The 26,929-nt window shown below is 43.9% G+C and overlaps 21 non-coding genes across 21 annotated transcripts; all 21 read left to right on the forward strand.

Annotated features, from left to right (window-relative positions):
* The first annotated feature begins 392 nt into the window (after positions 1 to 392).
* On the forward strand, positions 393 to 475 carry trnal-cag (transfer RNA leucine (anticodon CAG)). The gene has a single exon. It is a non-coding gene; the product is annotated as a tRNA-Leu (tRNA).
* Positions 476 to 2,250: 1,775 nt separating this feature from the next.
* Positions 2,251 to 2,333, forward strand: trnal-cag (transfer RNA leucine (anticodon CAG)). The gene has a single exon. It is a non-coding gene; the product is annotated as a tRNA-Leu (tRNA).
* Positions 2,334 to 4,059: 1,726 nt separating this feature from the next.
* trnaq-cug (transfer RNA glutamine (anticodon CUG)) lies at positions 4,060 to 4,131 on the forward strand. Its single transcript has one exon. It is a non-coding gene; the product is annotated as a tRNA-Gln (tRNA).
* Positions 4,132 to 4,544: 413 nt separating this feature from the next.
* On the forward strand, positions 4,545 to 4,627 carry trnal-cag (transfer RNA leucine (anticodon CAG)). Its single transcript has one exon. It is a non-coding gene; the product is annotated as a tRNA-Leu (tRNA).
* A 1,718-nt stretch (positions 4,628 to 6,345) lies between these two features.
* Positions 6,346 to 6,417, forward strand: trnaq-cug (transfer RNA glutamine (anticodon CUG)). The gene has a single exon. It is a non-coding gene; the product is annotated as a tRNA-Gln (tRNA).
* Positions 6,418 to 6,831: 414 nt separating this feature from the next.
* On the forward strand, positions 6,832 to 6,914 carry trnal-cag (transfer RNA leucine (anticodon CAG)). The gene has a single exon. It is a non-coding gene; the product is annotated as a tRNA-Leu (tRNA).
* Positions 6,915 to 8,625: 1,711 nt separating this feature from the next.
* On the forward strand, positions 8,626 to 8,697 carry trnaq-cug (transfer RNA glutamine (anticodon CUG)). The gene has a single exon. It is a non-coding gene; the product is annotated as a tRNA-Gln (tRNA).
* Positions 8,698 to 9,111: 414 nt separating this feature from the next.
* Positions 9,112 to 9,193, forward strand: trnal-cag (transfer RNA leucine (anticodon CAG)). Its single transcript has one exon. It is a non-coding gene; the product is annotated as a tRNA-Leu (tRNA).
* Positions 9,194 to 12,943: 3,750 nt separating this feature from the next.
* Positions 12,944 to 13,015, forward strand: trnaq-cug (transfer RNA glutamine (anticodon CUG)). The gene has a single exon. It is a non-coding gene; the product is annotated as a tRNA-Gln (tRNA).
* A 414-nt stretch (positions 13,016 to 13,429) lies between these two features.
* On the forward strand, positions 13,430 to 13,512 carry trnal-cag (transfer RNA leucine (anticodon CAG)). Its single transcript has one exon. It is a non-coding gene; the product is annotated as a tRNA-Leu (tRNA).
* Positions 13,513 to 15,234: 1,722 nt separating this feature from the next.
* On the forward strand, positions 15,235 to 15,306 carry trnaq-cug (transfer RNA glutamine (anticodon CUG)). Its single transcript has one exon. It is a non-coding gene; the product is annotated as a tRNA-Gln (tRNA).
* A 414-nt stretch (positions 15,307 to 15,720) lies between these two features.
* Positions 15,721 to 15,803, forward strand: trnal-cag (transfer RNA leucine (anticodon CAG)). Its single transcript has one exon. It is a non-coding gene; the product is annotated as a tRNA-Leu (tRNA).
* A 1,715-nt stretch (positions 15,804 to 17,518) lies between these two features.
* On the forward strand, positions 17,519 to 17,590 carry trnaq-cug (transfer RNA glutamine (anticodon CUG)). The gene has a single exon. It is a non-coding gene; the product is annotated as a tRNA-Gln (tRNA).
* A 414-nt stretch (positions 17,591 to 18,004) lies between these two features.
* Positions 18,005 to 18,087, forward strand: trnal-cag (transfer RNA leucine (anticodon CAG)). The gene has a single exon. It is a non-coding gene; the product is annotated as a tRNA-Leu (tRNA).
* A 1,811-nt stretch (positions 18,088 to 19,898) lies between these two features.
* trnal-cag (transfer RNA leucine (anticodon CAG)) lies at positions 19,899 to 19,981 on the forward strand. Its single transcript has one exon. It is a non-coding gene; the product is annotated as a tRNA-Leu (tRNA).
* A 1,713-nt stretch (positions 19,982 to 21,694) lies between these two features.
* Positions 21,695 to 21,766, forward strand: trnaq-cug (transfer RNA glutamine (anticodon CUG)). Its single transcript has one exon. It is a non-coding gene; the product is annotated as a tRNA-Gln (tRNA).
* A 414-nt stretch (positions 21,767 to 22,180) lies between these two features.
* Positions 22,181 to 22,263, forward strand: trnal-cag (transfer RNA leucine (anticodon CAG)). Its single transcript has one exon. It is a non-coding gene; the product is annotated as a tRNA-Leu (tRNA).
* Positions 22,264 to 23,957: 1,694 nt separating this feature from the next.
* trnaq-cug (transfer RNA glutamine (anticodon CUG)) lies at positions 23,958 to 24,029 on the forward strand. The gene has a single exon. It is a non-coding gene; the product is annotated as a tRNA-Gln (tRNA).
* A 414-nt stretch (positions 24,030 to 24,443) lies between these two features.
* Positions 24,444 to 24,526, forward strand: trnal-cag (transfer RNA leucine (anticodon CAG)). The gene has a single exon. It is a non-coding gene; the product is annotated as a tRNA-Leu (tRNA).
* Positions 24,527 to 26,219: 1,693 nt separating this feature from the next.
* trnaq-cug (transfer RNA glutamine (anticodon CUG)) lies at positions 26,220 to 26,291 on the forward strand. The gene has a single exon. It is a non-coding gene; the product is annotated as a tRNA-Gln (tRNA).
* A 405-nt stretch (positions 26,292 to 26,696) lies between these two features.
* Positions 26,697 to 26,779, forward strand: trnal-cag (transfer RNA leucine (anticodon CAG)). The gene has a single exon. It is a non-coding gene; the product is annotated as a tRNA-Leu (tRNA).
* Positions 26,780 to 26,929: the final 150 nt, after the last annotated feature.

Raw genomic sequence — 26,929 nt, forward strand, 5'->3', positions numbered from 1 at the left:
GAATGTGAAACATTAGCGCGTCTTCTCTGGCACACCAAAACTGTGCTATAATTGTGTTTTCAGTCACAGGTGTATAAAATCAAGCAGCAAACCTTGACCGCTCCCTTTACAAACACTTGTCAATCACTATGTGAGCTGTCTGAAATTCAGTTGTACACCACACAAAGTTACAGAGTGGGGTGTCTGAGTGCTGAGGTGCGCTTGTGCGTAAAAGTCACAAACACTCCCCTGACTCACTAACTGCACAGCTGACTTCAAAGTCAGCACAGAAAGTGGGCGCCACCAGTATGTGTTTCCATGGCTCAACAGCTGCTATATGTGTTATGTGACTATAACGTTTGTGTCTACCCAAGTATCTCAGTTTGTAACTTCCACAAGGCTGACTTGTTTACGTCAGGATGGCCGAGCGGTCTAAGGCGCTGCGTTCAGGTCGCAGTCTCCTCTGGAGGCGTGGGTTCGAATCCCACTTCTGACATTGAAGCTTCGCTCTTCTGATATTGTGACACATGCACTTGAAATTTGGTTAACCGCGAGGTTTCTCAGAACTTGCTTATGACAGTTGTGCATCCCTGAACTTTACTGGATTTTCGAATGATGTACACTGTAACAACATTCTACATAATTCTAATAAAATTCACTACAGGAAGCTGATTACTGCTGCACAACTAAATGTGTGCATCTTGAATGTGCTCACATTGACACTGATGTGCTAAAACCTGATTTTGTGAAGTCAAAACTTCAGCAAGTTGAAACAATCTTGGTATTTACTCCAATTATCCCAAAATAAGGATTGGTCCCATCCAATGTCATGGCATGAAAATATGAGAGGCTGTCATCAATTCAATCAGACACTTGCGAAAATTGTAAACACTGAGTAAAAATCCTTCAATATTTTATTGTATTTCTGACAGTGTACCACAAAACAATAATATACAAACACACACACACATACGCTGTCCTTCGGCTTATTAAAAAGGCTATGTCATGTTTTTGCTTGGTCAAAAAAGAAAAACAACAACAAAAAACCAACAACCTGTTATTACTGTGCTGACTTCCTCATTTTGAAATGATTAGTTGTTGTTGTTTTGTTTTTTTTCTTTTCTTTTCTTTTTTTTTTTTTACATCATTTCATCTTGGTTGATGATGGGCACTAACCTGATGAGCTCACATGAATGAAAGTAAAACTTTCTGTGAACGTAGCTGCTTCTCGCCGGGTGCGGTGGCGCGTGCCTGTAATCCAAGCTACCGGGAGGCTGAGGTTGGAGGATCGTTTGAGCTCCGGAGCTCTGAGCTGCAGCAGGCTATGTCGATCGGGTGTCCGCACTAAGTTCGGCATTGATATGGTGATCCTGGGGGAGCCCGGACCACCAGGTCGTCTAAGGAGGGGTGCACCGGCCCAGGTCGGAGACGGAGCAGGTCAAAGCCCCCGTGTTGCTCAGTAGTGGGATCGCGCCTGTGAATAGATGCTGTAGCGCAGCCTGAGCAATACAGCGAGACCCAATCTTTATACACACCCTTATACCTGTCTCTACATCACACAGCAGCCTCATCAGTCCTTATTTATCTTTTAATTGACGTCAAAAACACTCACAAACCTGCTGCTCTGCTTGTCCTGCACCACCTCAACTTGCAACTACATCCTCCACCCTAAACACTCCTGCCGCCAGCAGGTGGAGACAAGCTCACTCACTCACTCAATCATATATATATATATCAGTCTGGTATGGTGTCGACATAATGCCGCAATCTGGCAGTCATGCCTTCTTTTTGAGCAGTGGTTCCATGGTCTTTGAATCCAGCGATCCGAGTTCAAATCTCGGTGGGACCTGAGGTTTTTCTCCGCTGATTGGAATGTGAAACATTAGCGCGTCTTCTCTGGCACACCAAAACTGTGCTATAATTGTGTGTTCAGTCACAGGTGTATGAAATCAAGCAGCAAACCTTGACCGCTCCCTTTACAAACACTTGCCAATCACTATGTGGTACTAAAGAGCTGTCTGAAATTCAGTTGTACACCACACAAAGTTACAGAGTGGGGTGTCTGAGTGCTGAGGTGCGCTTGTGCGTAAAAGTCACAAACACTCCCTGACTCACTAACTGCACAGCTGACTTCAAAGTCAGCACAGAAAGTGGGCGCCACCAGTATGTGTTTCCATGGCTCAACAGCTGCTATATGTGTTATGTGGAGTATAACGTTTGTGTCTTCCCAAGTATCTCAGTTTGTAACTTCCACAAGGCTGATTTGTTTACGTCAGGATGGCCGAGCGGTCTAAGGCGCTGCGTTCAGGTCGCAGTCTCCTCTGGAGGCGTGGGTTCGAATCCCACTTCTGACATTGAAGCCTTGTTCTTCTTGATATTGTGACAACATACACTTGAAATTTGGTTTAACCGCGAGGTTTCTCAGAACTTGCTTATGACAGTTGTGCACCGTTCATCCCTGAACTTTACTGGATTTTCGAATGATGTACACTGTAACAACATTCTACATAATTCTAATAAAATTCACTACAGGAAGCTGATTACTGCTGCACAACTAAATGTGTGCATCTTTGAATGTGCTCACATTGACACTGATGTGCTAAAAACCTGATTTTGTGAAGTCAAAACTTTCAGCAAGTTGAAACAATCTTTGGTATTTACTCCAGTTATCCCAAAATAAGGATTGGTCCCATCCAATGTCATGGCATGAAAATATGAGAGGCTGTCATCAATTCAATCAGACACTTGCGAAAATTGTAAACACTGAGTAAAAATCCTTCAATATTTTTATTGTATTTCTGACAGTGTACACACAAAACAATAATATACAAACACACACACACATACGCTGTCCTTCGGCTTATTAAAAAGGCTATGTCATGTTTTTGCTTGGTCAAAAAAGAAAAACAACAACAAAAAACCAACAACCTGTTATTACTGTGCTGACTTCCTCATTTTGAAATGATTAGTTGTTGTTGTTTTGTTTTTTTTCTTTTCTTTTCTTTTTTTTTTTTTTTACATCATTTCATCTTGGTTGATGATGGGCACTAACCTGATGAGCTCACATGAATGAAAGTAAAACTTTCTGTGAACGCAGCTGCTTCTCGCCGGGTGCGGTGGCGCGTGCCTGTAATCCAAGCTACCGGGAGGCTGAGGTTGGAGGATCGTTTGAGCTCAGGAGCTCTGAGCTGCAGCAGGCTATGTCGATCGGGTGTCCGCACTAAGTTCGGCATTGATATGGTGATCCTGGGGGAGCCCGGGACCACCAGGTCGTCTAAGGAGGGGTGCACCGGCCCAGGTCGGAGACGGAGCAGGTCAAAGCCCCCGTGTCGCTCAGTAGTGGGATCGCGCCTGTGAATAGATGCTGTAGCGCAGCCTGAGCAATACAGCGAGACCCAATCTTTATACACACCCTTATACCTGTCTCTACATCACACAGCAGCCTCATCAGTCCTTATTTATCTTTTAATTGACGTCAAAAACACTCACAAACCTGCTGCTCTGCTTGTCCTGCACCACCTCAACTTGCAACTACATCCTCCACCCTAAACACTCCTGCCGCCCAGCAGGTGGAGACAAGCTCACTCACTCACTCACTCACTCACTCACTCAATCAATCATATATATATATATCAGTCTGGTATGGTGTCGACATAATGCCGCAATCTGGCAGTCATGCCTTCTTGTTGAGCAGTGGTTCCATGGTCTTTGAATCCAGTGATCTGAGTTCAAATCTCAGTGGGACCTGGTTTTTAGAGGTGAAACCACACTTCATGTCTTCTCTGGTTCACAGAAACTGTGCTACAGTTGTGTTTTCAGTTAAAACTGTATAAAATCAAGCAGCTAACCTTGACCTCTGCCTTTAGAAATGATTGTGAATTCCTATGTGCCACTAAAGAGCTTATACTTGTGCGTATAAGTCACAAACACTCTGCTCACTCACTGACTGAGCATGATCATCATTTTCGAGCTATAAATGGCATCAGCCTCTCCACAATTGACAGTATCCTTAAAAGAACCCATTGGCTGAATACTTTTTGGCATGTTGCCATGATCAGGCAGTTCACGCACTCGCACGGGGGTTCCATGGTGTAATGGTTAGCACTCTGGACTCTGAATCCAGCGATCCGAGTTCAAATCTCGGTGGGACCTGAGGTTTTCTCCGCTGATTGGAATGTGAAACATTAGCGCGTCTTCTCTGGCACACCAAAACTGTGCTATAATTGTGTTTTCAGTCACAGGTGTATAAAATCAAGCAGCAAACCTTGACCGCTCCCTTTACAAACACTTGTCAATCACTATGTGAGCTGTCTGAAATTCAGTTGTACACCACGCAAAGTTACAGAGTGGGGTGTCTGAGTGCTGAGGTGCGCTTGTGCGTAAAAGTCACAAACACTCCCCTGACTCACTAACTGCACAGCTGACTTCAAAGTCAGCACAGAAAGTGGGCGCCACCAGTATGTGTTTCCATGGCTCAACAGCTGCTATATGTGTTATGTGGACTATAACGTTTGTGTCTACCCAAGTATCTCAGTTTGTAACTTCCACAAGGCTGACTTGTTTACGTCAGGATGGCCGAGCGGTCTAAGGCGCTGCGTTCAGGTCGCAGTCTCCTCTGGAGGCGTGGGTTCGAATCCCACTTCTGACATTGAAGCTTCGCTCTTCTTGATATTGTGACAACATGCACTTGAAATTTGGTTTAACCGCGAGGTTTCTCAGAACTTGCTTATGACAGTTGTGCATCCCTGAACTTTACTGGATTTTCCAATGATGTACACTGTAACAACATTCTACATAATTCTAATAAAATTCACTACAGGAAGCTGATTACTGCTGCACAACTAAATGTGTGCATCTTTGAATGTGCTCACATTGACACTGATGTGCTAAAAACCTGATTTTGTGAAGTCAAAACTTTCAGCAAGTTGAAACAATCTTTGTTATTTACTCCAATTATCCCAAAATAAGGATTGGTCCCATCCAATGTCATGGCATGAAAATATGAGAGGCTGTCATCGATTCAATCAGACACTTGCGAAAATTGTAAACACTGAGTAAAAATCCTTCAATATTTTTATTGTATTTCTGACAGTGTACACACAAAACAATAATATACAAACACACACACACATACGCTGTCCTTCGGCTTATTAAAAAGGCTATGTCATGTTTTTGCTTGGTCAAAAAAGAAAAACAACAACAAAAAACCAACAACCTGTTATTACTGTGCTGACTTCCTCATTTTGAAATGATTAGTTGTTGTTGTTTTGTTTTTTTTCTTTTCTTTTCTTTTTTTTTTTTTTACATCATTTCATCTTGGTTGATGATGGGCACTAACCTGATGAGCTCACATGAATGAAAGTAAAACTTTCTGTGAACGCAGCTGCTTCTCGCCGGGTGCGGTGGCGCGTGCCTGTAATCCAAGCTACCGGGAGGCTGAGGTTGGAGGATCGTTTGAGCTCAGGAGCTCTGAGCTGCAGCAGGCTATGTCGATCGGGTGTCCGCACTAAGTTTGGCATTGATATGGTGATCCTGGGGGATCCCGGGACCACCAGGTCATCTAAGGAGGGGTGCACCGGCCCAGGTCGGAGACGGAGCAGGTCAAAGCCCCCGTGTCGCTCAGTAGTGGGATCGCGCCTGTGAATAGATGCTGTAGCGCAGCCTGAGCAATACAGCGAGACCCAATCTTTATACACACCCTTATACCTGTCTCTACATCACACAGCAGCCTCATCAGTCCTTATTTATCTTTTAATTGACGTCAAAAACACTCACAAACCTGCTGCTCTGCTTGTCCTGCACCACCTCAACTTGCAACTACATCCTCCACCCTAAACACTCCTGCCGCCCAGCAGGTGGAGACAAGCTCACTCACTCACTCCCTCACTCACTCACTCAATCAATCATATATATATATATCAGTCTGGTATGGTGTCGACATAATGCCGCAATCTGGCAGTCATGCCTTCTTGTTGAGCAGTGGTTCCATGGTCTTTGAATCCAGTGATCTGAGTTCAAATCTCAGTGGGACCTGGTTTTTAGAGGTGAAACCACACTTCATGTCTTCTCTGGTTCACAGAAACTGTGCTACAGTTGTGTTTTCAGTTAAAACTGTATAAAATCAAGCAGCTAACCTTGACCTCTGCCTTTAGAAATGATTGTGAATTCCTATGTGCCACTAAAGAGCTTATACTTGTGCGTATAAGTCACAAACACTCTGCTCACTCACTGACTGAGCATGATCATCATTTTCGAGCTATAAATGGCATCAGCCTCTCCACAATTGACAGTATCCTTAAAAGAACCCATTGGCTGAATACTTTTTGGCATGTTGCCATGATCAGGCAGTTCACGCACTCGCACGGGGGTTCCATGGTGTAATGGTTAGCACTCTGGACTCTGAATCCAGCGATCCGAGTTCAAATCTCGGTGGGACCTGAGGTTTTTCTCCGCTGATTGGAATGTGAAACATTAGCGCGTCTTCTCTGGCACACCAAAACTGTGCTATAATTGTGTTTTCAGTCACAGGTGTATAAAATCAAGCAGCAAACCTTGACCGCTCCCTTTACAAACACTTGTCAATCACTATGTGAGCTGTCTGAAATTCAGTTGTACACCACGCAAAGTTACAGAGTGGGGTGTCTGAGTGCTGAGGTGCGCTTGTGCGTAAAAGTCACAAACACTCCCCTGACTCACTAACTGCACAGCTGACTTCAAAGTCAGCACAGAAAGTGGGCGCCACCAGTATGTTTCTCCATGGCTCAACAGCTGCTATATGTGTTATGTGGACTATAACGTTTGTGTCTACCCAAGTATCTCAGTTTGTAACTTCCACAAGGCTGACTTGTTTACGTCAGGATGGCCGAGCGGTCTAAGGCGCTGCGTTCAGGTCGCAGTCTCCTCTGGAGGCGTGGGTTCGAATCCCACTTCTGACATTGAAGCTTCGCTCTTCTTGATATTGTGACAACATGCACTTGAAATTTGGTTTAACCGCGAGGTTTCTCAGAACTTGCTTATGACAGTTGTGCATCCCTGAACTTTACTGGATTTTCCAATGATGTACACTGTAACAACATTCTACATAATTCTAATAAATTCACTACAGGAAGCTGATTACTGCTGCACAACTAAATGTGTGCATCTTTGAATGTGCTCACATTGACACTGATGTGCTAAAAACCTGATTTTGTGAAGTCAAAACTTTCAGCAAGTTGAAACAATCTTTGTTATTTACTCCAATTATCCCAAAATAAGGATTGGTCCCATCCAATGTCATGGCATGAAAATATGAGAGGCTGTCATCGATTCAATCAGACACTTGCGAAAATTGTAAACACTGAGTAAAAATCCTTCAATATTTTTATTGTATTTCTGACAGTGTACACACAAAACAATAATATACAAACACACACACACATACGCTGTCCTTCGGCTTATTAAAAAGGCTATGTCATGTTTTTGCTTGGTCAAAAAAAACCACCACCAACAACAACAAAAAACCAACAACCTGTTATTACTGTGCTGACTTCCTCATTTTGAAATGATTAGGGGTTTTTTTGTTTTGTTTTGTTTTTTGTTTTTTACATCATTTCATCTTGGCTGATGATGGGCACTAACCTGATGAGCTCACATGAATGAAAGTAAAACTTTCTGTGAACGCAGCTGCTTCTCGCCGGGTGCGGTGGCGCGTGCCTGTAATCCAAGCTACCGGGAGGCTGAGGTTGGAGGATCGTTTGAGCTCAGGAGCTCTGAGCTGCAGCAGGCTATGTCGATCGGGTGTCCGCACTAAGTTTGGCATTGATATGGTGATCCTGGGGGATCCCGGGACCACCAGGTCATCTAAGGAGGGGTGCACCGGCCCAGGTCGGAGACGGAGCAGGTCAAAGCCCCCGTGTCGCTCAGTAGTGGGATCGCGCCTGTGAATAGATGCTGTAGCGCAGCCTGAGCAATACAGCGAGACCCAATCTTTATACACACCCTTATACCTGTCTCTACATCACACAGCAGCCTCATCAGTCCTTATTTATCTTTTTAATTGACGTCAAAAACACTCACAAACCTGCTGCTCTGCTTGTCCTGCACCACCTCAACTTGCAACTACATCCTCCACCCTAAACACTCCTGCCGCCCAGCAGGTGGAGACAAGCTCACTCACTCACTCCCTCACTCACTCACTCAATCAATCATATATATATATATCAGTCTGGTATGGTGTCGACATAATGCCGCAATCTGGCAGTCATGCCTTCTTGTTGAGCAGTGGTTCCATGGTCTTTGAATCCAGTGATCTGAGTTCAAATCTCAGTGGGACCTGGTTTTTAGAGGTGAAACCACACTTCATGTCTTCTCTGGTTCACAGAAACTGTGCTACAGTTGTGTTTTCAGTTAAAACTGTATAAAATCAAGCAGCTAACCTTGACCTCTGCCTTTAGAAATGATTGTGAATTCCTATGTGCTACTAAAGAGCTTATACTTGTGCGTATAAGTCACAAACACTCTGCTCACTCACTGACTGAGCATGATCATCATTTTCGAGCTATAAATGGCATCAGCCTCTCCACAATTGACAGTATCCTTAAAAGAACCCATTGGCTGAATACTTTTTGGCATGTTGCCATGATCAGGCAGTTCACGCACTCGCACGGGGGTTCCATGGTGTAATGGTTAGCACTCTGGACTCTGAATCCAGCGATCCGAGTTCAAATCTCGGTGGGACCTGAGGTTTTTCTCCGCTGATTGGAATGTGAAACATTAGCGCGTCTTCTCTGGCACACCAAAACTGTGCTATAATTGTGTTTTCAGTCACAGGTGTATAAAATCAAGCAGCAAACCTTGACCGCTCCCTTTACAAACACTTGTCAATCACTATGTGAGCTGTCTGAAATTCAGTTGTACACCACGCAAAGTTACAGAGTGGGGTGTCTGAGTGCTGAGGTGCGCTTGTGCGTAAAAGTCACAAACACTCCCCTGACTCACTAACTGCACAGCTGACTTCAAAGTCAGCACAGAAAGTGTGCGCCACCAGTATGTGTTTCCATGGCTCAACAGCTGCTATATGTGTTATGTGCAGTATAACGTTTGTGTCTTCCCAAGTATCTCAGTTTGTAACTTCCACAAGGCTGACTTGTTTACGTCAGGATGGCCGAGCGTCTAAGGCGCTGCGTTCAGGTCGCAGTCTCCTCTGGAGGCGTGGGTTCGAATCCCACTTCTGACATTGAAGCTTTGCTCTTCTTGATATTGTGACAACATACACTTGAAATTTGGTTTAACCACGAGGTTTCTCAGAACTTGCTTATGACAGTTGTGCACCGTTCATCCCTGAACTTTACTGGATTTTCCAATGATGTACACTGTAACAAAATTCTACATAATTCTAATAAAATTCACTACAGGAAGCTGATTACTGCTGCACAACTAAATGTGTGCATCTTTGAATGTGCTCACATTGACACTGATGTGCTAAAAACCTGATTTTGTGAAGTCAAAACTTTCAGCAAGTTGAAACAATCTTTGTTATTTACTCCAATTATCCCAAAATAAGGATTGGTCCCATCCAATGTCATGGCATGAAAATATGAGAGGCTGTCATCGATTCAATCAGACACTTGCGAAAATTGTAAACACTGAGTAAATATCCTTCAATATTTTTATTGTATTTCTGACAGTGTACACACAAAACAATAATATACAAACACACACACACATACGCTGTCCTTCGGCTTATTAAAAAGGCTATGTCATGTTTTTGCTTGGTCAAAAAAAACAAAACAACAACAACAAAAAACCAACAACCTGTTATTACTGTGCTGACTTCCTCATTTTGAAATGATTAGTTGTTGTTGTTTTTTGTTTTGTTTTTGTTTTTTTTTTACATCATTTCATCTTGGTTGATGATGGGCACTAACCTGATGAGCGCACATGAATGAAAGTAAAACTTTCTGTGAACGCAGCTGCTTCTCGCCGGGTGCGGTGGCGCGTGCCTGTAATCCAAGCTACCGGGAGGCTGAGGTTGGAGGATCGTTTGAGCTCAGGAGCTCTGAGCTGCAGCAGGCTATGTCGATCGGGTGTCCGCACTAAGTTCGGCATTGATATGGTGATCCTGGGGGAGCCCGGGACCACCAGGTCGTCTAAGGAGGGGTGCACCGGCCCAGGTCGGAGACGGAGCAGGTCAAAGCCCCCGTGTCGCTCAGTAGTGGGATCACGCCTGTGATTAGACGCTGTAGCGCAGCCTGAGCAATACAGCGAGACCCAATCTTTATACACACCCTTATACCTGTCACTACATCACACAGCATCCTCATCAGCCCGTCTTTGTCTTTTTAATTAACGTTAAACACGCTCACAAACCTGCTGCTCTGCTTGTCCTGCACCACCTCCACCTGCAGGACAGCTGCAAATACATCCTCCATCCTAAACACTTCTGATGCCCAGCAGGTGGAGACAAACTCAAACTAGGAAATTCATTCAGGTAACCTTTGGGTTTAATATTTGCATCTTATGATCACAGCTTTGACTGTCATGTAAAAAGGTAATTTTTTTTTAGAAGTGAACTGTCCACAGCGGACAAGTCTGCACATTTAGACATTTACACAGTTACTGCGTGACTTCAGTACAGGCATGAGTCAGGATTTTGGGGTAAAGTAAATGTTTTCTTTCTTCTGCACATCAGCTGCGATAACAGTCTAAATAATTGCAACTCCCCCAAGAATGTAGAGATGACAGCTGCACAACTAAGAGCTCTATTTTTTTTTTTTTCAACTACTGTGCAAATCAGCTGTTTCATTCAAGAGTCAAAAGTGGGATAATAAGCCACACCCAGAATGGTGACTGTGACTTGAATGCAGCACCATAGCCCGCCCGGGCATCTTGACACCCCCTGCTGTACAGTTTTGTAACTTTAATTATTTCAAACAGCCGCCTATGTAGTCTTAATTGTTCATATCATGCCCCACATCAGTTAAAAATGGTCATATAAACATGTAAATGGAATTATAGAAACTGTTGAAAATTGGAGCGACAAATATGACAATTACAAACATTGTCAAAGTAACAAGCATACTAACCTGATCAGACTTCAAAAAAAGACACAGGATGGCCAAGCGACCACAGGTGCTGTGTTTAGGCTGCAGTCTCTCCTGGAATTGTGCGTTCAAATCCCACTTCCTTCAGCCAGTTTACTGAATGAAGATGTTATGCGCAGTCTCAAATCACTTGTGCACCTGTGCTGGAGTCACATGTTAAATCTACCTACAGCACTTGCTGTACTCGTATCGAAGTTATGTTTAAATTCTGCTTTTACATTTAATCTTTACTGTGGGTACCAGCTTATGTTTCATGTTTTGGTTTCAAATCATCTGGAAGTGCCATTTTTTCACTGATTCTTTCATTCAAAGCATGTTTTAAGAGTATTATAGATTGTCTGCTGGGGGAAGGGTTAAAAGAAACACCAAGAATCCCATGGTCAAAAAAATGATTGGGGATGTGGCATCAAGTTAAGACTCACCTCAATGAAGTTGATTCACTCTCAGTATTCAATCCGATATGGGGAAACGACCAGTATCCCCCAGGAGAAGGTGAAGGGGGATTTGAAATATGGGGTGAAAAGGGGTTATACAAAAAATAGGAGATCTTTATAATCCGGATAATAAACACTTGTTGCCCTTTGATAAAATTGTTGTCAAGCATGACATAGCCCGCAGCCAGTTCTACAGACATTTACAACTGAGAGATTTTACTAGAACACAGCAAAACCAGTCCTTGTCCGTTCCTGGTGTATCAACACTCAAAGAAATGATAGTGAAAGATTGCCAGGGAAGGGACTGTGTTGCATTTTACTGGGATAATTTCTATATTTTTTAATAGATTTTTTATCTTATAATCAACAGTATATAAAACAATATATATATATCAGTCTGGTACGGTGTTGACATAATGCCGCAATCTGGCAGTCATACCTTCTTTTTGAGCAGTGGTTCCATGGTCTTTGAATCCAGTGATCTGAGTTCAAATCTCAGTGAGACCTGGTTTTTAGAGGTGAAACCACACTTCATATCTTCTCTGGTTCACAGAAACTGTGCTATAATTGTGTTTTCAGTCACAGGTGTATAAAATCAAGCAGCAAACCTTGACCGCTCCCTTTACAAACACTTGTCAATCACTATGTTGACTCACTAACTGCACAGCTCCAAACCTCTTCTGACTTCAAAGTCAGCACCAAAACAGGGCGCCATGACCTTCATGGTATTGATTTCCATGGCTGAACAGCAGCTATATGTTTTGTGAAGTATAATATTTATGTCTTCTAAAGTAAGTTGGAAGTGCAGACACCTGATCAGCATAGCCTGCTGTAGCTCAGAGCTCCTGAGCTCAAACAAACGTCCAACCTCAGCCTCCCGGCAACTTAGATTACAGGAACGCGCCACCACACCAGGCAAGATGCAACCTCACTGAAAGAGGTTTTAACTATCAGTCAAGTGACATCATCAGGATAGTGCCCATCTTCAGCCAAGATGTAATCCTGTAAAAAACAAAAACAAAAACCAGATAATTTCAAAAGAAGGAATTCAGCACAGTTATAAGAAGTAATGGTGTTTTTGTTTTTGTGCACATAGTTCAAATCTCAGTGGGACCTGGTTTTTAGAGGTGAAACCACACTTCATGTCTTCTCTGGTTCACAGAAACAGTGCTACAGTTGTGTTTTCAGTCAAAACTGTATAAAATCAAGCAGCTAACCTTGACCTCTGCCTTTAGAAATGATTGTGAATTCCTATGTGCTACTAAAGAGCTTATACTTGTGCGTATAAGTCACAAACACTCTGCTCACTCACTGACTGAGCATGATCATCATTTTCGAGCTATAAATGGCATCAGCCTCTCCACAATTGACAGTATCCTTAAAAGAACCCATTGGCTGAATACTTTTTGGCAGGTTGCCATGATCAGGCAGTTCACGCACTCGCACGGGGGTTCCATGGTGTAATGGTTAGCACTCTGGACTCTGAATCCAGCGATCCGAGTTCAAATCTCGGTGGGACCTGAGGTTTTTCTCCGCTGATTGGAATGTGAAACATTAGCGCGTCTTCTCTGGCACACCAAAACTGTGCTATAATTGTGTTTTCAGTCACAGGTGTATAAAATCAAGCAGCAAACCTTGACCGCTCCCTTTACAAACACTTGTCAATCACTATGTGAGCTGTCTGAAATTCAGTTGTACACCACACAAAGTTACAGAGTGGGGTGTCTGAGTGCTGAGGTGCGCTTGTGCGTAAAAGTCACAAACACTCCCCTGACTCACTAACTGCACAGCTGACTTCAAAGTCAGCACAGAAAGTGGGCGCCACCAGTATGTGTTTCCATGGCTCAACAGCTGCTATATGTGTTATGTGGACTATAACGTTTGTGTCTACCCAAGTATCTCAGTTTGTAACTTCCACAAGGCTGACTTGTTTACGTCAGGATGGCCGAGCGGTCTAAGGCGCTGCGTTCAGGTCGCAGTCTCCTCTGGAGGCGTGGGTTCGAATCCCACTTCTGACATTGAAGCTTCGCTCTTCTTGATATTGTGACAACATGCACTTGAAATTTGGTTTAACCGCGAGGTTTCTCAGAACTTGCTTATGACAGTTGTGCATCCCTGAACTTTACTGGATTTTCGAATGATGTACACTGTAACAACATTCTACATAATTCTAATAAAATTCACTACAGGAAGCTGATTACTGCTGCACAACTAAATGTGTGCATCTTTGAATGTGCTCACATTGACACTGATGTGCTAAAAACCTGATTTTGTGAAGTCAAAACTTTCAGCAAGTTGAAACAATCTTTGGTATTTACTCCAGTTATCCCAAAATAAGGATTGGTCCCATCCAATGTCATGGCATGAAAATATGAGAGGCTGTCATCGATTCAATCAGACACTTGCGAAAATTGTAAACACTGAGTAAAAATCCTTCAATATTTTTATTGTATTTCTGACAGTGTACACACAAAACAATAATATACAAACACACACACACATACGCTGTCCTTCGGCTTATTAAAAAGGCTATGTCATGTTTTTGCTTGGTCAAAAAACAACAACAACAACAACAAAAAACCAACAACCTGTTATTACTGTGCTGACTTCCTCATTTTGAAATGATTAGGGGTTTTTTTTGTTTTGTTTTGTTTTTTGTTTTTTACATCATTTCATCTTGGCTGATGATGGGCACTAACCTGATGAGCTCACATGAATGAAAGTAAAACTTTCTGTGAACGCAGCTGCTTCTCGCCGGGTGCGGTGGCGCGTGCCTGTAATCCAAGCTACCGGGAGGCTGAGGTTGGAGGATCGTTTGAGCTCAGGAGCTCTGAGCTGCAGCAGGCTATGTCGATCGGGTGTCCGCACTAAGTTCGGCATTGATATGGTGATCCTGGGGGAGCCCGGGGCCACCAGGTCGTCTAAGGAGGGGTGCACCGGCCCAGGTCGGAGACGGAGCAGGTCAAAGCCCCCGTGTCGCTCAGTAGTGGGATCGCGCCTGTGAATAGATGCTGTAGCGCAGCCTGAGCAATACAGCGAGACCCAATCTTTATACACACCCTTATACCTGTCTCTACATCACACAGCAGCCTCATCAGTCCTTATTTATCTTTTTAATTGACGTCAAAAACACTCACAAACCTGCTGCTCTGCTTGTCCTGCACCACCTCAACTTGCAACTACATCCTCCACCCTAAACACTCCTGCCGCCCAGCAGGTGGAGACAAACTCACTCACTCACTCACTCACTCACTCAATCAATCAATCAATCAATCAATCAATCATATATATATCAGTCTGGTATGGTGTCGACATAATGCCGCAATCTGGCAGTCATGCCTTCTTTTTGAGCAGTGGTTCCATGGTCTTTGAATCCAGTGATCTGAGTTCAAATCTCAGTGGGACCTGGTTTTTAGAGGTGAAACCACACTTCATGTCTTCTCTGGTTCACAGAAACAGTGCTACAGTTGTGTTTTCAGTCAAAACTGTATAAAATCAAGCAGCTAACCTTGACCTCTGCCTTTAGAAATGATTGTGAATTCCTATGTGCCACTAAAGAGCTTATACTTGTGCGTATAAGTCACAAACACTCTGCTCACTCACTGACTGAGCATGATCATCATTGTCGAGCTATAAATGGCATCAGCCTCTCCACAATTGACAGTATCCTTAAAAGAACCCATTGGCTGAATACTTTTTGGCAGGTTGCCATGATCAGGCAGTTCACGCACTCGCACGGGGGTTCCATGGTGTAATGGTTAGCACTCTGGACTCTGAATCCAGCGATCCGAGTTCAAATCTCGGTGGGACCTGAGGTTTTTCTCCGCTGATTGGAATGTGAAACATTAGCGCGTCTTCTCTGGCACACCAAAACTGTGCTATAATTGTGTTTTCAGTCACAGGTGTATAAAATCAAGCAGCAAACCTTGACCGCTCCCTTTACAAACACTTGTCAATCACTATGTGAGCTGTCTGAAATTCAGTTGTACACCACACAAAGTTACAGAGTGGGGTGTCTGAGTGCTGAGGTGCGCTTGTGCGTAAAAGTCACAAACACTCCCCTGACTCACTAACTGCACAGCTGACTTCAAAGTCAGCACAGAAAGTGGGCGCCACCAGTATGTGTTTCCATGGCTCAACAGCTGCTATATGTGTTATGTGGACTATAACGTTTGTGTCTACCCAAGTATCTCAGTTTGTAACTTCCACAAGGCTGACTTGTTTACGTCAGGATGGCCGAGCGGTCTAAGGCGCTGCGTTCAGGTCGCAGTCTCCTCTGGAGGCGTGGGTTCGAATCCCACTTCTGACATTGAAGCTTCGCTCTTCTTGATATTGTGACAACATGCACTTGAAATTTGGTTTAACCGCGAGGTTTCTCAGAACTTGCTTATGACAGTTGTGCATCCCTGAACTTTACTGGATTTTCGAATGATGTACACTGTAACAACATTCTACATAATTCTAATAAAATTCACTACAGGAAGCTGATTACTGCTGCACAACTAAATGTGTGCATCTTTGAATGTGCTCACATTGACACTGATGTGCTAAAAACCTGATTTTGTGAAGTCAAAACTTTCAGCAAGTTGAAACAATCTTTGGTATTTACTCCAGTTATCCCAAAATAAGGATTGGTCCCATCCAATGTCATGGCATGAAAATATGAGAGGCTGTCATCAATTCAATCAGACACTTGCGAAAATTGTAAACACTGAGTAAAAATCCTTCAATATTTTTATTGTATTTCTGACAGTGTACACACAAAACAATAATATACAAACACACACACACATACGCTGTCCTTCGGCTTATTAAAAAGGCTATGTCATGTTTTTGCTTGGTCAAAAAAGAAAAACAACAACAAAAAACCAACAACCTGTTATTACTGTGCTGACTTCCTCATTTTGAAATGATTAGTTGTTGTTGTTTTGTTTTTTTCTTTTCTTTCTTTTTTTTTTTTTACATCATTTCATCTTGGTTGATGATGGGCACTAACCTGATGAGCTCACATGAATGAAAGTAAAACTTTCTGTGAACGTAGCTGCTTCTCGCCGGGTGCGGTGGCGCGTGCCTGTAATCCAAGCTACCGGGAGGCTGAGGTTGGAGGATCGTTTGAGCTCCGGAGCTCTGAGCTGCAGCAGGCTATGTCGATCGGGTGTCCGCACTAAGTTCGGCATTGATATGGTGATCCTGGGGGAGCCCGGGACCACCAGGTCGTCTAAGGAGGGGTGCACCGGCCCAGGTCGGAGACGGAGCAGGTCAAAGCCCCCGTGTCGCTCAGTAGTGGGATCGCGCCTGTGAATAGATGCTGTAGCGCAGCCTGAGCAATACAGCGAGACCCAATCTTTATACACACCCTTATACCTGTCTCTACATCACACAGCAGCCTCATCAGTCCTTATTTATCTTTTTAATTGACGTCAAAAACACTCACAAACCTGCTGCTCTGCTTGTCCTGCACCACCTCAACTTGCAACTACATCCTCCACCCTAAACACTCCTGCCGCCCAGCAGGTGGAGACAAACTCACTCACTCACTCACTCACTCAATCAATCAATCATCAATCATATATATATCAGTCTGGTATGGTGTCGACATAATGCCGCAATCTGGCAGTCATGCCTTCTTTTTGAGCAGTGGTTCCATGGTCTTTGAATCCAGTGATCTGAGTTCAAATCTCAGTGGGACCTGGTTTTTAGAGGTGAAACCACACTTCATGTCTTCTCTGGTTCACAGAAACAGTGCTACAGTTGTGTTTTCAGTCAAAACTGTATAAAATCAAGCAGCTAACCTTGACCTCTGCCTTTAGAAATGATTGTGAATTCCTATGTGCCACTAAAGAGCTTATACTTGTGCGTATAAGTCACAAACACTCTGCTCACTCACTGACTGAGCATGATCATCATTTTCGAGCTATAAATGGCATCAGCCTCTCCACAATTGACAGTATCCTTAAAAGAACCCATTGGCTGAATACTTTTTGGCAGGTTGCCATGATCAGGCAGTTCACGCACTCGCACGGGGGTTCCATGGTGTAATGGTTAGCACTCTGGACTCTGAATCCAGCGATCCGAGTTCAAATCTCGGTGGGACCTGAGGTTTTTCTCCGCTGATTGGAATGTGAAACATTAGCGCGTCTTCTCTGGCACACCAAAACTGTGCTATAATTGTGTTTTCAGTCACAGGTGTATAAAATCAAGCAGCAAACCTTGACCGCTCCCTTTACAAACACTTGTCAATCACTATGTGAGCTGTCTGAAATTCAGTTGTACACCACACAAAGTTACAGAGTGGGGTGTCTGAGTGCTGAGGTGCGCTTGTGCGTAAAAGTCACAAACACTCCCCTGACTCACTAACTGCACAGCTGACTTCAAAGTCAGCACAGAAAGTGGGCGCCACCAGTATGTGTTTCCATGGCTCAACAGCTGCTATATGTGTTATGTGGACTATAACGTTTGTGTCTACCCAAGTATCTCAGTTTGTAACTTCCACAAGGCTGACTTGTTTACGTCAGGATGGCCGAGCGGTCTAAGGCGCTGCGTTCAGGTCGCAGTCTCCTCTGGAGGCGTGGGTTCGAATCCCACTTCTGACATTGAAGCTTCGCTCTTCTTGATATTGTGACAACATGCACTTGAAATTCGGTTTAACCGCGAGGTTTCTCAGAACTTGCTTATGACAGTTGTGCACCGTTCATCCCTGAACTTTACTGGATTTTCGAATGATGTACACTGTAACAACATTCTACATAATTCTAATAAAATTCACTACAGGAAGCTGATTACTGCTGCACAACTAAATGTGTGCATCTTTGAATGTGCTCACATTGACACTGATGTGCTAAAAACCTGATTTTGTGAAGTCAAAACTTTCAGCAAGTTGAAACAATCTTTGGTATTTACTCCAATTATCCCAAAATAAGGATTGGTCCCATCCAATGTCATGGCATGAAAATATGAGAGGCTGTCATCAATTCAATCAGACACTTGCGAAAATTGTAAACACTGAGTAAAAATCCTTCAATATTTTTATTGTATTTCTGACAGTGTACACACAAAACAATAATATACAAACACACACACACATACGCTGTCCTTCGGCTTATTAAAAAGGCTATGTCATGTTTTTGCTTGGTCAAAAAAGAAAAACAACAACAAAAAACCAACAACCTGTTATTACTGTGCTGACTTCCTCATTTTGAAATGATTAGTTGTTGTTGTTTTGTTTTTTTTCTTTTCTTTTTTTTTTTTTTTTTTACATCATTTCATCTTGGTTGATGATGGGCACTAACCTGATGAGCTCACATGAATGAAAGTAAAACTTTCTGTGAACGTAGCTGCTTCTCGCCGGGTGCGGTGGCGCGTGCCTGTAATCCAAGCTACCGGGAGGCTGAGGTTGGAGGATCGTTTGAGCTCCGGAGCTCTGAGCTGCAGCAGGCTATGTCGATCGGGTGTCCGCACTAAGTTCGGCATTGATATGGTGATCCTGGGGGAGCCCGGGACCACCAGGTCGTCTAAGGAGGGGTGCACCGGCCCAGGTCGGAGACGGAGCAGGTCAAAGCCCCCGTGTCGCTCAGTAGTGGGATCGCGCCTGTGAATAGATGCTGTAGCGCAGCCTGAGCAATACAGCGAGACCCAATCTTTATACACACCCTTATACCTGTCTCTACATCACACAGCAGCCTCATCAGTCCTTATTTATCTTTTTAATTGACGTCAAAAACACTCACAAACCTGCTGCTCTGCTTGTCCTGCACCACCTCAACTTGCAACTACATCCTCCACCCTAAACACTCCTGCCGCCCAGCAGGTGGAGACAAGCTCACTCACTCACTCACTCACTCACTCACTCAATCATATATATATATATCAGTCTGGTATGGTGTCGACATAATGCCGCAATCTGGCAGTCATGCCTTCTTTTTGAGCAGTGGTTCCATGGTCTTTGAATCCAGCGATCCGAGTTCAAATCTCGGTGGGACCTGAGGTTTTTCTCCGCTGATTGGAATGTGAAACATTAGCGCGTCTTCTCTGGCACACCAAAACTGTGCTATAATTGTGTGTTCAGTCACAGGTGTATGAAATCAAGCAGCAAACCTTGACCGCTCCCTTTACAAACACTTGCCAATCACTATGTGGTACTAAAGAGCTGTCTGAAATTCAGTTGTACACCACACAAAGTTACAGAGTGGGGTGTCTGAGTGCTGAGGTGCGCTTGTGCGTAAAAGTCACAAACACTCCCCTGACTCACTAACTGCACAGCTGACTTCAAAGTCAGCACAGAAAGTGGGCGCCACCAGTATGTGTTTCCATGGCTCAACAGCTGCTATATGTGTTATGTGGAGTATAACGTTTGTGTCTTCCCAAGTATCTCAGTTTGTAACTTCCACAAGGCTGACTTGTTTACGTCAGGATGGCCGAGCGGTCTAAGGCGCTGCGTTCAGGTCGCAGTCTCCTCTGGAGGCGTGGGTTCGAATCCCACTTCTGACATTGAAGCCTTGTTCTTCTTGATATTGTGACAACATACACTTGAAATTTGGTTTAACCGCGAGGTTTCTCAGAACTTGCTTATGACAGTTGTGCACCGTTCATCCCTGAACTTTACTGGATTTTCGAATGATGTACACTGTAACAACATTCTACATAATTCTAATAAAATTCACTACAGGAAGCTGATTACTGCTGCACAACTAAATGTGTGCATCTTTGAATGTGCTCACATTGACACTGATGTGCTAAAAACCTGATTTTGTGAAGTCAAAACTTTCAGCAAGTTGAAACAATCTTTGGTATTTACTCCAGTTATCCCAAAATAAGGATTGGTCCCATCCAATGTCATGGCATGAAAATATGAGAGGCTGTCATCAATTCAATCAGACACTTGCGAAAATTGTAAACACTGAGTAAAAATCCTTCAATATTTTTATTGTATTTCTGACAGTGTACACACAAAACAATAATATACAAACACACACACACATACGCTGTCCTTCGGCTTATTAAAAAGGCTATGTCATGTTTTTGCTTGGTCAAAAAGAAAAACAACAACAAAAAACCAACAACCTGTTATTACTGTGCTGACTTCCTCATTTTGAAATGATTAGTTGTTGTTGTTTTGTTTTTTTTCTTTTCTTTTCTTTTTTTTTTTTTTACATCATTTCATCTTGGTTGATGATGGGCACTAACCTGATGAGCTCACATGAATGAAAGTAAAACTTTCTGTGAACGCAGCTGCTTCTCGCCGGGTGCGGTGGCGCGTGCCTGTAATCCAAGCTACCGGGAGGCTGAGGTTGGAGGATCGTTTGAGCTCAGGAGCTCTGAGCTGCAGCAGGCTATGTCGATCGGGTGTCCGCACTAAGTTCGGCATTGATATGGTGATCCTGGGGGAGCCCGGGACCACCAGGTCGTCTAAGGAGGGGTGCACCGGCCCAGGTCGGAGACGGAGCAGGTCAAAGCCCCCGTGTCGCTCAGTAGTGGGATCGCGCCTGTGAATAGATGCTGTAGCGCAGCCTGAGCAATACAGCGAGACCCAATCTTTATACACACCCTTATACCTGTCACTACATCACACAGCAGCCTCATCAGTCCTTATTTATCTTTTAATTGACGTCAAAAACACTCACAAACCTGCTGCTCTGCTTGTCCTGCACCACCTCAACTTGCAACTACATCCTCCACCCTAAACACTCCTGCCGCCCAGCAGGTGGAGACAACTCACTCACTCACTCATCAATCAATCAATCAATCATATATATATCAGTCTGGTATGGTGTCGACATAATGCCGCAATCTGGCAGTCATGCCTTCTTTTGAGCAGTGGTTCCATGGTCTTTGAATCCAGTGATCTGAGTTCAAATCTCAGTGGGACCTGGTTTTTAGAGGTGAAACCACACTTCATGTCTTCTCTGGTTCACAGAAACAGTGCTACAGTTGTGTTTTCAGTCAAAACTGTATAAAATCAAGCAGCTAACCTTGACCTCTGCCTTTAGAAATGATTGTGAATTCCTATGTGCCACTAAAGAGCTTATACTTGTGCGTATAAGTCACAAACACTCTGCTCACTCACTGACTGAGCATGATCATCATTGTCGAGCTATAAATGGCATCAGCCTCTCCACAATTGACAGTATCCTTAAAAGAACCCATTGGCTGAATACTTTTTGGCAGGTTGCCATGATCAGGCAGTTCACACACTCGCACGGGGGTTCCATGGTGTAATGGTTAGCACTCTGGACTCTGAATCCAGCGATCCGAGTTCAAATCTCGGTGGGACCTGAGGTTTTTCTCCGCTGATTGGAATGTGAAACATTAGCGCGTCTTCTCTGGCACACCAAAACTGTGCTATAATTGTGTTTTCAGTCACAGGTGTATAAAATCAAGCAGCAAACCTTGACCGCTCCCTTTACAAACACTTGTCAATCACTATGTGAGCTGTCTGAAATTCAGTTGTACACCACACAAAGTTACAGAGTGGGGTGTCTGAGTGCTGAGGTGCGCTTGTGCGTAAAAGTCACAAACACTCCCCTGACTCACTAACTGCACAGCTGACTTCAAAGTCAGCACAGAAAGTGGGCGCCACCAGTATGTGTTTCCATGGCTCAACAGCTGCTATATGTGTTATGTGGACTATAACGTTTGTGTCTACCCAAGTATCTCAGTTTGTAACTTCCACAAGGCTGACTTGTTTACGTCAGGATGGCCGAGCGGTCTAAGGCGCTGCGTTCAGGTCGCAGTCTCCTCTGGAGGCGTGGGTTCGAATCCCACTTCTGACATTGAAGCTTCGCTCTTCTTGATATTGTGACAACATGCACTTGAAATTTGGTTTAACCGCGAGGTTTCTCAGAACTTGCTTATGACAGTTGTGCATCCCTGAACTTTACTGGATTTTCCAATGATGTACACTGTAACAACATTCTACATAATTCTAATAAAATTCACTACAGGAAGCTGATTACTGCTGCACAACTAAATGTGTGCATCTTTGAATGTGCTCACATTGACACTGATGTGCTAAAAACCTGATTTTGTGAAGTCAAAACTTTCAGCAAGTTGAAACAATCTTTGGTATTTACTCCAATTATCCCAAAATAAGGATTGGTCCCATCCAATGTCATGGCATGAAAATATGAGAGGCTGTCATCAATTCAATCAGACACTTGCGAAAATTGTAAACACTGAGTAAAAATCCTTCAATATTTTTATTGTATTTCTGACAGTGTACACACAAAACAATAATATACAAACACACACACACATACGCTGTCCTTCGGCTTATTAAAAAGGCTATGTCATGTTTTGCTTGGTCAAAAACAACAACAACAACAACAAAAAACCAACAACCTGTTATTACTGTGCTGACTTCCTCATTTTGAAATGATTAGGGGTTTTTTTTGTTTTGTTTTGTTTTTTGTTTTTTACATCATTTCATCTTGGCTGATGATGGGCACTAACCTGATGAGCTCACATGAATGAAAGTAAAACTTTCTGTGAACGCAGCTGCTTCTCGCCGGGTGCGGTGGCGCGTGCCTGTAATCCAAGCTACCGGGAGGCTGAGGTTGGAGGATCGTTTGAGCTCAGAGCTCTGAGCTGCAGCAGGCTATGTCGATCGGGTGTCCGCACTAAGTTCGGCATTGATATGGTGATCCTGGGGAGCCCGGGACCACCAGGTCGTCTAAGGAGGGGTGCACCGGCCCAGGTCGGAGACGGAGCAGGTCAAAGCCCCCGTGTCGCTCAGTAGTGGGATCGCGCCTGTGAATAGATGCTGTAGCGCAGCCTGAGCAATACAGCGAGACCCAATCTTTATACACACCCTTATACCTGTCTCTACATCACACAGCAGCCTCATCAGTCCTTATTTATCTTTTTAATTGACGTCAAAAACACTCACAAACCTGCTGCTCTGCTTGTCCTGCACCACCTCAACTTGCAACTACATCCTCCACCCTAAACACTCCTGCCGCCCAGCAGGTGGAGACAAACTCACTCACTCACTCAATCAATCATCAATCAATCATATATATATCAGTCTGGTATGGTGTCGACATAATGCCGCAATCTGGCAGTCATGCCTTCTTTTGAGCAGTGGTTCCATGGTCTTTGAATCCAGTGATCTGAGTTCAAATCTCAGTGGGACCTGGTTTTTAGAGGTGAAACCACACTTCATGTCTTCTCTGGTTCACAGAAACAGTGCTACAGTTGTGTTTTCAGTCAAAACTGTATAAAATCAAGCAGCTAACCTTGACCTCTGCCTTTAGAAATGATTGTGAATTCCTATGTGCCACTAAAGAGCTTATACTTGTGCGTATAAGTCACAACACTCTGCTCACTCACTGACTGAGCATGATCATCATTGTCGAGCTATAAATGGCATCAGCCTCTCCACAATGACAGTATCCTTAAAAGAACCCATTGGCTGAATACTTTTTGGCAGGTTGCCATGATCAGGCAGTTCACGCACTCGCACGGGGGTTCCATGGTGTAATGGTTAGCACTCTGGACTCTGAATCCAGCGATCCGAGTTCAAATCTCGGTGGGACCTGAGGTTTTTCTCCGCTGATTGGAATGTGAAACATTAGCGCGTCTTCTCTGGCACACCAAAACTGTGCTATAATTGTGTTTTCAGTCACAGGTGTATAAAATCAAGCAGCAAACCTTGACCGCTCCCTTTACAAACACTTGTCAATCACTATGTGAGCTGTCTGAAATTCAGTTGTACACCACACAAAGTTACAGAGTGGGGTGTCTGAGTGCTGAGGTGCGCTTGTGCGTAAAAGTCACAAACACTCCCCTGACTCACTAACTGCACAGCTGACTTCAAAGTCAGCACAGAAAGTGGGCGCCACCAGTATGTGTTTCCATGGCTCAACAGCTGCTATATGTGTTATGTGGACTATAACGTTTGTGTCTACCCAAGTATCTCAGTTTGTAACTTCCACAAGGCTGACTTGTTTACGTCAGGATGGCCGAGCGGTCTAAGGCGCTGCGTTCAGGTCGCAGTCTCCTCTGGAGGCGTGGGTTCGAATCCCACTTCTGACATTGAAGCTTCGCTCTTCTTGATATTGTGACAACATGCACTTGAAATTTGGTTTAACCGCGAGGTTTCTCAGAACTTGCTTATGACAGTTGTGCATCCCTGAACTTTACTGGATTTTCCAATGATGTACACTGTAACAACATTCTACATAATTCTAATAAAATTCACTACAGGAAGCTGATTACTGCTGCACAACTAAATGTGTGCATCTTTGAATGTGCTCACATTGACACTGATGTGCTAAAAACCTGATTTTGTGAAGTCAAAACTTTCAGCAAGTTGAAACAATCTTTGGTATTTACTCCAATTATCCCAAAATAAGGATTGGTCCCATCCAATGTCATGGCATGAAATATGAGAGGCTGTCATCAATTCAATCAGACACTTGCGAAAATTGTAAACACTGAGTAAAAATCCTTCAATATTTTTATTGTATTTCTGACAGTGTACACACAAAACAATAATATACAAACACACACACACATACGCTGTCCTTCGGCTTATTAAAAAGCCTATGTCATGTTTTTGCTTGGTCAAAAAACAACAACAACAACAACAAAAAACCAACAACCTGTTATTACTGTGCTGACTTCCTCATTTTGAAATGATTAGGGTTTTTTTTGTTTTGTTTTGTTTTTGTTTTTTACATCATTTCATCTTGGCTGATGATGGGCACTAACCTGATGAGCTCACATGAATGAAAGTAAAACTTTCTGTGAACGCAGCTGCTTCTCGCCGGGTGCGGTGGCGCGTGCCTGTAATCCAAGCTACCGGGAGGCTGAGGTTGGAGGATCGTTTGAGCTCAGGAGCTCTGAGCTGCAGCAGGCTATGTCGATCGGGTGTCCGCACTAAGTTCGGCATTGATATGGTGATCCTGGGGGAGCCCGGGACCACCAGGTCGTCTAAGGAGGGGTGCACCGGCCCAGGTCGGAGACGGAGCAGGTCAAAGCCCCCGTGTCGCTCAGTAGTGGGATCGCGCCTGTGAATAGATGCTGTAGCGCAGCCTGAGCATACAGCGAGACCCAATCTTTATACACACCCTTATACCTGTCTCTACATCACACAGCAGCCTCATCAGTCCTTATTTATCTTTTTAATTGACGTCAAAAACACTCACAAACCTGCTGCTCTGCTTGTCCTGCACCACCTCAACTTGCAACTACATCCTCCACCCTAACACTCCTGCCGCCCAGCAGGTGGAGACAAACTCACTCACTCACTCATCAATCAATCAATCAATCAATCATATATATATCAGTCTGGTATGGTGTCGACATAATGCCGCAATCTGGCAGTCATGCCTTCTTTTGAGCAGTGGTTCCATGGTCTTTGAATCCAGTGATCTGAGTTCAAATCTCAGTGGGACCTGGTTTTTAGAGGTGAAACCACACTTCATGTCTTCTCTGGTTCACAGAAACAGTGCTACAGTTGTGTTTTCAGTCAAAACTGTATAAATCAAGCAGCTAACCTTGACCTCTGCCTTTAGAAATGATTGTGAATTCCTATGTGCCACTAAAGAGCTTATACTTGTGCGTATAAGTCACAACACTCTGCTCACTCATGACTGAGCATGATCATCATTGTCGAGCTATAATGGCATCAGCCTCTCCACATTGACAGTATCCTTAAAGAACCCATTGGCTGAATACTTTTTGGCAGGTTGCCATGATCAGGCAGTTCACGCACTCGCACGGGGGTTCCATGGTGTAATGGTTAGCACTCTGGACTCTGAATCCAGCGATCCGAGTTCAAATCTCGGTGGGACCTGAGGTTTTTCTCCGCTGATTGGAATGTGAACATTAGCGCGTCTTCTCTGGCACACCAAAACTGTGCTATAATTGTTTTCAGTCACAGGTGTATAAAATCAAGCAGCAAACCTTGACCGCTCCCTTTACAAACACTTGTCAATCACTATGTGAGCTGTCTGAAATTCAGTTGTACACACACAAAGTTACAGAGTGGGGTGTCTGAGTGCTGAGGTGCGCTGTGCGTAAAAGTCACAAACACTCCCCTGACTCACTAACTGCACAGCTGACTTCAAAGTCAGCACAGAAAGTGGGCGCCACCAGTATGTGTTTCCATGGCTCAACAGTGCTATATGTGTTATGTGGACTATAACGTTTGTGTCTCCAAGTATCTCAGTTTGTAACTTCCACAAGGCTGACTGTTTACGTCAGGATGGCCGAGCGGTCTAAGGCGCTGCGTTCAGGTCGCAGTCTCCTCTGGAGGCGTGGGTTCGAATCCCACTTCTGACATTGAAGCTTCGCTCTTCTTGATATTGTGACAACATGCACTTGAATTTGTTTAACCGCGAGGTTTCTCAGAACTTGCTTATGACAGTTGTGCATCCCTGAACTTTACTGGATTTTCCAATGATTACACTGTAACAACATTCTACATAATTC

The sequence above is a fragment of the Oreochromis niloticus genome, unplaced genomic scaffold (genome assembly GCF_001858045.2).
Source record: "Oreochromis niloticus isolate F11D_XX unplaced genomic scaffold, O_niloticus_UMD_NMBU tig00000295_pilon, whole genome shotgun sequence".
Classification (NCBI taxonomy): domain Eukaryota; kingdom Metazoa; phylum Chordata; class Actinopteri; order Cichliformes; family Cichlidae; genus Oreochromis; species Oreochromis niloticus.